Source organism: Symphalangus syndactylus, chromosome 4, assembly GCF_028878055.3.
Source record: "Symphalangus syndactylus isolate Jambi chromosome 4, NHGRI_mSymSyn1-v2.1_pri, whole genome shotgun sequence".
NCBI lineage: Eukaryota > Metazoa > Chordata > Mammalia > Primates > Hylobatidae > Symphalangus > Symphalangus syndactylus.
Window position 1 is genome coordinate 160671315 of NC_072426.2, and position 8193 is coordinate 160679507.

An 8193-nucleotide genomic window follows, 5' to 3' on the forward strand; every position below is an offset into this window, starting at 1 on the left:
AGACTGGCCATGCAAGAGAACTAGAGTTATCACTCAAATCAGTCTCTCCAAGAACTCAGAGGCTAGGGTTTCTGTGGATTATTTGGTGTGCAGGAGGCTAAGGAATGGGTGCTGCTGATTGGTTGGGGAAGCAATCACAGGGTGTGGAAAATGGTCCTTGTGCAGTGAGTATGCCTCTGGGTGGGGCCACAGAACCAATTGTCATGAGTCACAGCTCCAGCATGGGTCTGTCAGTTGCCAGAATGCAAAAATCTGAAAAATATCTCAAAAGACCAGTCTTAAGTTCTACAATAGAGATGTCATCTGTCGGAGCAATTGGGGAAGTCACAAATCTTCTGACCTCTGGCCACATGATTCGTGGGCAGTAAGGGATAATAGAAACTATAATTCTGCTATATTTTAGAATTCAGACCCCTCTCATGATCTTAAACTTATGGCCTTTCATTAGTTTCTGGTCCTTGAGCAAGGATGGAGTTGGTTTTAGGGAGGACCTGTCGTCATCCTTGCTTTTAAGTTACTATTAACTGAATTCCTCCCATGGTTAGCTTGGCCTACACCTAGGAATGAGCAAAGACAACCAGCCTATTATGCTAGAAGCAAGATGGAGTCAGCCATATTAGATTTTTCTCACTGTCATAATCTTTGCAAAGCCAGGGTTTCACTAGCACCCGGTATAATGCTAGAAATAGCATAGGGCCCAATTGAGATCTACTAACATGAAATGTTCTGACATACTTGGTAGTAAATTTTTTTAGTAGTAGAAAATCTAAAGTTTAACTGTTGCACACATTGTTTTTTTTTTTATCATGTAGGAATAAAATCAATTCTGAATGGAAATGAAAAATAACCAAGAGCAACAGATCATCTGCATTGTTATCCAGACATATTAAGTTGTTTGCCAAGAAACTGTAAGTTAACCTTTGTGAATAAGAACAATGTCTTTGTTCTGTTTATTATAGATGGAACATAAATTCTGTGAGGATTCCACAGTGCCATCCATGGAACTGTGTGTGCTAACATGAATTTTAAAAATGTTGAAATTATATCTAGAAATGATGAGAAAACCAAATACCACATGTTCTCACTTACAAGTGGGAACTAAACATTGGGTTACTCATGGACACTGGGGACTAATGAAGGGAAGAAGGAGGGGACAAGGGTTGAAACACTAATGATTTGGTACTATCCTCATTCTCTGAGTGATGAGATCATTCATATCCCAAACCTCAACATCATGCAATATAGCATGTAACAAACCTGCACGGGTACCTCTGAATCTAAAATAAAAGTTGGGATTTTTTTTTTTTAAAGAAATGATACAAATAGAACAGCATTTAGAGAGTTCATATGCAAGGTGCAGAACAATGACCCTTGTTTTCTTCATTCTCCTTTTGTATTATTTACGATGAGCTGAAATCCTGTTCATTTATACTGTATCATGAAGGTTTTACCAGATAAATTTTAGATTTATAAAAGAGAAATCAAGACTAACATTTAATAGTTTCATACATTTAATATGCAAGTCTGATTAAGCTAATAAAGGTAAGTTTTAATGTGTATTTTTGTTTAGAAATGCTTATTTATATTCATCTTTAATAGTTACGGGTTGAATTAGCATTTTAGTCGATTGGGTAAATGTGACCTTCAACTTGCTGATCTAGCTTTTGCTTTTCCTGTATTAATTTATGAATAATTTACATTTGGCCCATGGGCATTCTACAACACACAATGACATGGATATCTTGATAAACTGCTAATTAACAATTTTATCAGCAACCTTTCCCCAAAACAGAGCAGATATCATGCTTTAGTAACTTTGTGCTTTTAACTATGCCTAACATCGTGCTTTGCAGGGGGTAGTAAACGATAAACATTAAGAAATTATTAATTTCCATGAGCTACTCCATGAATATTTCAAATGTCATTTCAAGTACTTTTCATGGAAAACTAAAACCTTGTTCTTTTCTTCGTAAAGGATTGTATTCATTGTTTATTAGTCTATACATTTGGACTGTGTGACTTAGCTGCTGATAACTTTAAGCAAACTGAAAATTTTTTAACTAAAGACAATTTTCTTGTAATGGCAAAATAAATAAAATACATGTAAGAAATGCAACTCAAGCACAAACCTTTATAGAAAATACTTGTAATAAAGTCAATAGAAGTTTTTCTTTAAATTGAGACATAATTTTCTGTTGTCCAATTAGAAAATATTTTAAAAATTAAGAAAATCCATTCTTAGGAAGAGCAAAAAAAAATGGGCATGGTCATATTCTTCTTGAGAAGTGGGCAGTAGCATTATCCTTTAGATAGTAATTGGGCATTATGTAGTAATCATTCCAAAATTGTGCATATTTTTTGACCTAATAATTACATAAGTAGAAAAATTTAAGGAAGTAACTCAAAATTCAGAAAATGCTTTACAGAAAACAGTGTAAATATTATTTATATAGAAAATATTATTTATATAGAAAGGAATCAAAGCCTAATTCTCCATCAGAAAGGAAATAATTACTTGTGATATAGCCACATGATTGAATAATGTGGACTCATTAAAATGGCTACAATAATCTGGAAAAATATTTAAAATTAAATTACATAAAAATACAGTATAAAACTCTATTCAACAATGTTAATAATACTTTCTTTGAAAATTGAATTATGGATTTTTTTCTCTTTTCTAATTTTATGTATTTAATATCTTTTAACTACTATATGTTTTATAGTTTAAGAAAAATAAATTACTGAGTTCATTGCAGGAATCCTTTTGGAGATTATGCTCTGAATTACTTTGTAGCCCAAGAGGTTATATCATGTGAACTCAAGATAGCAAAGTATGGTTTTAAGAGCTCTCAGATGCAAGGGGGCCCATTAAAGATTCTTTTTCTAACCCAGTCAAAGGCAGAGGCGAGGTAATCTGTGAAACTCCTGGTCATGTGTAGAGATCTGTGTGTCTGAAGAAATCAGTATGACTACAGCTTAAACAAAAACAGATGGAATATCCGCAGATGAACTGAATATATAGACAAGGAACAGATCAAACTTGCCCATGTTCCTCCTCAGGGAAATGGAAAGATTTCAAAAAAGTTTTGTAAGGAAAAATGACAACATCCAATTTACATTCTACAGAGCTCATTGTGATTGTTTTTTAAAGGACTGTGGATTGAATCTAGCAGACCAGTTGAGGAGCTATGGTTATAGTAGATGGACGTAGTAATGGGGCCTGAATTATGACGGGAAGTGGCAGTGGAGATGGAGGGAGGTAGAGACATTTGAAACATATTGTGAAGATAAAATTAGCAAGACTTTGTGATGGATTGATGGTGGGAAATAAATGAAAGTAAGATATCAAGAAATTTACTTTGATTTATAGTTAAGAATTTTGTGTTTTTTTTAAATCACAAGTGAGTGCTGAATTTGATTAAATACTGTTTTAGCATCTATGATTATATGATTTTCTTATTATTTGTTAGTATGACGTCATATTTATTGATATTTAAATGTTAAACCACTGTGTATTTTCAATATAAATTTCACTAGGTTGTAATGTAATTATTCTTTTTATATATCACTATTAAATTATTCATTTATGTTTTGCTTAAGAATTTTTTATCTATGTTTAAGAGAGATACTGGGCTATAATTTTCTTTACTTATCATGTTCTCCTTAAGGTTGGGTATCAACTGATGTTTGCCTCATAATAGTAGTTCGGAAGAATTTTTTTCTTTTTTTATTCTTTGGGACAGTTTCTATAAGGCTGAGGTTATTTCTTTCCTAAATATTTGGAAAAATTCACAGTTGATCCATTTATATCTGGAGTTTTCTTGGTGAGAATGTTTCTTAATAAAAGACTCAATTTTTCAATAGATAATCACATCTTGTATTTATTTGTTTCAATTGTGACATCTCAGGATGTCTGTTAGCTTCAGTTGTAACGAGACGTTTACAGAATCCTCTTCTTGTGACCTCATATCCTTGTTACACTGCAGTCTCTTGGTCCATGGCTTTCAGCTGCTTATAAAGTGCTTTCTGTTTCAGCATCTCCCGATCAGTGTTATGAAGCGTGGCTGGGTTATATATTATAATTTTCAGGGTCATTATAAAAACTAACTATACCATTCTTTTGCTTAATACTTGCAAAAATTTTGCCATCTTCTATCATGCTTTGACATATTTTTCTGCCTTTTAAGGTCTAGCTATCTGCACATGTTTTGCCATACCTTGTAAGGATAGAGCTAAAAAGTCTTTGTAAGCCATTGAGTGTTGTTCTTATAAAGAGATAACAAGCGTTGCTTCACCAGCCTTTTTTTGTTATCATAAGTAATAATTTCACTGTGCTTGTTTACCAGGTTCAGATTTTGGAGTTCTGAGAGATTACTGGTTGAATAGACTTGGGCTAACTCATACTATGCATTGCTAAGGAGCTTAATGAATCTACCAGTAAATTGAGATCTATATTTGGTAGCTATTGTACTCTGACAAGTAATATCAAAAAAACTATCATCAACTTTTTACATGATTTTGAAGTCATCCTCACAGAGTTATCAAGAATTCTCGACAGAAATGTAGTTATAATTAAGCATTTATCAGGCTGCCCCTTTGACCCATTTCCTTGAAACCGAAACTCCCGTTGCACTGGGTACTGACCACTTGCATCCCCACTGTTCCTATCGGTAGGATTTATGACCTTAGAATCATAGGGCTTTTGCTTAAGACAGGATCTCTGACATTGGAATCGTAAAGCTTTTGCTTAAGAGTTGCTTAAGCAGATCCTGACTTCCAGCAGGACAATAGAGGTTAACCAGCTTCAAGGCCCCACAGAAGACCTGAATGAGCATGAGAATATGGTTTCTTCATCTCCTGGCCCCATGACTTCACCCTGCACAATTCAGCCAATCAGTGATCTCCACACTCCAGCCCATGCCAAAACTCTTAAAATTCCTAGTACCAAACTACACAGGGAGACAAATTTTGAGGTTTCCTCCCATCTCCTCATTTGGCAGCCCTACAATTAAACCTCTTTCTCTGCTGCAACTGGGTGTATCTATGTATTGATTTGCCATACTCATGGGGCAACAAACTTATGATTTCAATCCAACATGATGTAACGACCTGACATGGCAAGAGTGGGTTCAGCTTTTTCAGAAGGTAAAGTGCTCTTCAGCCAGTGCAGCTCATCCCTCCATTAGAGGAGTAACATAAACAGTGCTTTGCATCATCGTTTCCTATTTTACAATGTGCCTAGGATTTTGTCTTTAATTCAGGTATGGTAATGCCAATAGATCAGGAGTCAACTACCATTGAAAAGATAGTTGGGACTGGGCGAGGTGGCTCATGCCTGTAATCCCAGCACTTTGAGAGGCCAAGGAGGGCAGATCACTCCAGAGGTCAGGAGTTCGAGACCAGCCTGGCCAACATGGTGAAACCCGTATCTATTAAAAAAATACAAAAATTAGTCAGATGTGGTGGCACGCGCCTGTAATCCCAGCTACTCAGGAGGCTGAGGCAGGAGAATTCCTTGAGTCTGGGAGGCGGAGGTTGCAGTGAGCCAAGATCGCGCCACTGCACTCCAGCCTGGGCGACAGAACAGGACTCCATCTCAATAAATAAATAAATAAATAAATAAATAAATAAATAATAAATAGAAAAGATACTTTGTCACTCATGGTTCCCAAGAGAGGGGCAGGACACACTGAGGGCCGCAAGAGGAGGCGCAGGGACAGTCAGGAGGGAGAAGGGGAGGGGAAAGTATGGACCAGAGCCAATACTGTCTTTGTTGAGGCAGTAAATGATCAAGGTAGGGTAGAAAAGCTGAGCGGGGGTAGGACTGGCTTGTTAGAATAATTTCAGCAGACTCTAGGACATGAGGGTCATCCCTAGTTATCTGGCACCCTGCCCTGGGGTGGTTTAGGGCAGGAGGAGAATGCCCTGTACTGCAGGAGCCTGATGAAGGAAAGCGGATGTGGGTGTGTACTTGGAATTGGTTGGCTTGCATATCAAAGCTGTGCTCATAGGAAACTTGTTAGCCATCTCTAGGAAATTAGCTAATTAGCAGTCCCCCGCCCCCAGGGCCATAAGGCTCCAAATATGTCAAAGCATCGTAAAACACAGAAAGTAGAAAATATGATTAATACAGCTCCATTCTCTTTACAGATATCCATCATAGCCATGTCAAGAGCTGGAAGGGCAGGCTTAAAGCATTTTGCCTGCAAACAAAGCTGGCAGAAATCAGCATGTATTCAGGTCAGCTGGTTTGTATTCATCTGCAACTTGTTATAGCTCCTTTAAGAATGCCGATTCCTCCCAGGGGCTGTTTTCTTTCCACAAATGCGTTAGTTAACTGATGGCAAAGCCCATCCTAAGTACTGATGAAAAGTGAAACCTGTGAGAATAGTGTTTCCACGTCAGGAACAGTAGGCATAGAAGACCTCACAAACAAAGCAGCAAGAACCCTCAAAAGGTGTTCCTGTACATCAGGAGCCCCAAGCACAATACCCAGATGATGTCAGTTCTTTGCAAGGAATTCTCTACTCCAGTCAATCAGTTCACAAAGCTGAGTCATTTGCCCTTGAGTTGAGAGCTGTGGTTCACTGGTCACATATTGCTTTGGGGCAGTCATCATTTCCTGATACAACCCAAGTGGTAGAGGCAGCTTGGGCAGGACTAGGTGGCCACTCTGGGAGGAAGGACTGCAGCAATTTAGCAAAGAGATTCAAACATTTTTCCAGGAGTGGATAAGCTGATTTGCAAGGGACCGAGACAATAATCCAGATTGTGTGGCACTGGCAAAAAGATAAACCTGTAGATCAGTTGAATAGAATTGTGAGTTCACAAATAAACTCATACATTTACAGTTTGTTGACTTTGACAACAGTGCCCAAAATCAATCAATGGGGAAAAAACAGTGTTCACCAAATGGTTCTGGGACAACTGAATAGATACAGGCAGAAGAATAAATTGGGACCCCCTTGCTCATCCTGTTTGTAAACATTAACTCAAAATATACCATAGCCCTAAATATGAGAGCACCCCAAAAGCACAAGCAACAACAGCAACAAATATAAATTGGACTACATTAAAATTTAAAAATTTTAAAAATTCAAAAATTTCTTGATACCATCAAGAAAATGAAAAGACAATCCAGAGAATGGGAAAAAAGTATTTGAAAACTCATATATCTGACAATGAACTTGTATTTACCTACACTATGTAAAGAACTCTTACAGCTCCATAACAAAAAGACAAATAATCCAATTAAAAAATGAGTGTAGAACCTGAACAGACATTTCTACAAAGTAGATACACAAATGGCCAATAAACACATAAAAAGATGTTCAACATCATTAGTCATTAGAAAAACGCAACTCAGAAACACAATGAAATACCAATCCACCCTCACTAGGGAGATTATAATGAAAGAAACAGACAACAACGTGTGTTAACAAGGACGTAGAGAAACTCGACTTCCCATTCCTTGCTGAGAATATAAAATAGTCCACCTGCTTTGGAAACATTTTGGCAGTTCCTCAAAATGTTAAACCCAGAGTTACCATATGACCTACCTAGCATTTCAATCCCGGGTATATACCCAAGAGAAATGAATACATATGTCCATACAAAAGTTTGTACAGCAATGTTCATAGCAGTGTTATCCAAAATAGCAAAAAGTGGAAACAGCACAAATGTCCTTAAACTGATGTGTGGATAAATAAATGTGGTCTGCTCATATGATGGATTATTATTCGAATCAAATAAATGAATATAAAAGGAATAAAAATACTGATACATGCTACAACAGGGATGGACCTTGAAAACATTACACTAAGTGAAAGAAGCCAGTCACAAAAGCCACATATTTATATAAAGTATTCAGAGTATTCAGAAAGGCAAGTTTATAAAGACAGAAAGCACACTAGCCCTAATGTCTAGGGCTGAAGACTGTAGGGAAGAAGGATTATGGGTGAATGCTAATGATGATAGGATTTATTTTTGAGTTAACAAAAGTTTTCCAAACTTGGATTGTGATCATGCTGCACAATTCTATGAATATACCAAAAACCACTTGTTTGTAAACTTCAAGTGTTGATTTTATGGCATGTCAATTATGCACTAATAAAACTGCTAAAAACGTTACTCAGAAAATGCAATAAAAATTACCTTGCAGTTTGAAAATACAATGATTTAAGTTTATTT

General features: G+C 36.6%; 1 pseudogene; it reads right to left on the minus strand.

The window, feature by feature from the left end:
• Positions 1 to 3978: 3978 nt before the first annotated feature.
• On the minus strand, positions 3979 to 6622 carry LOC129480193 (COP9 signalosome complex subunit 3-like; annotated as a pseudogene).
• Positions 6623 to 8193: the final 1571 nt, after the last annotated feature.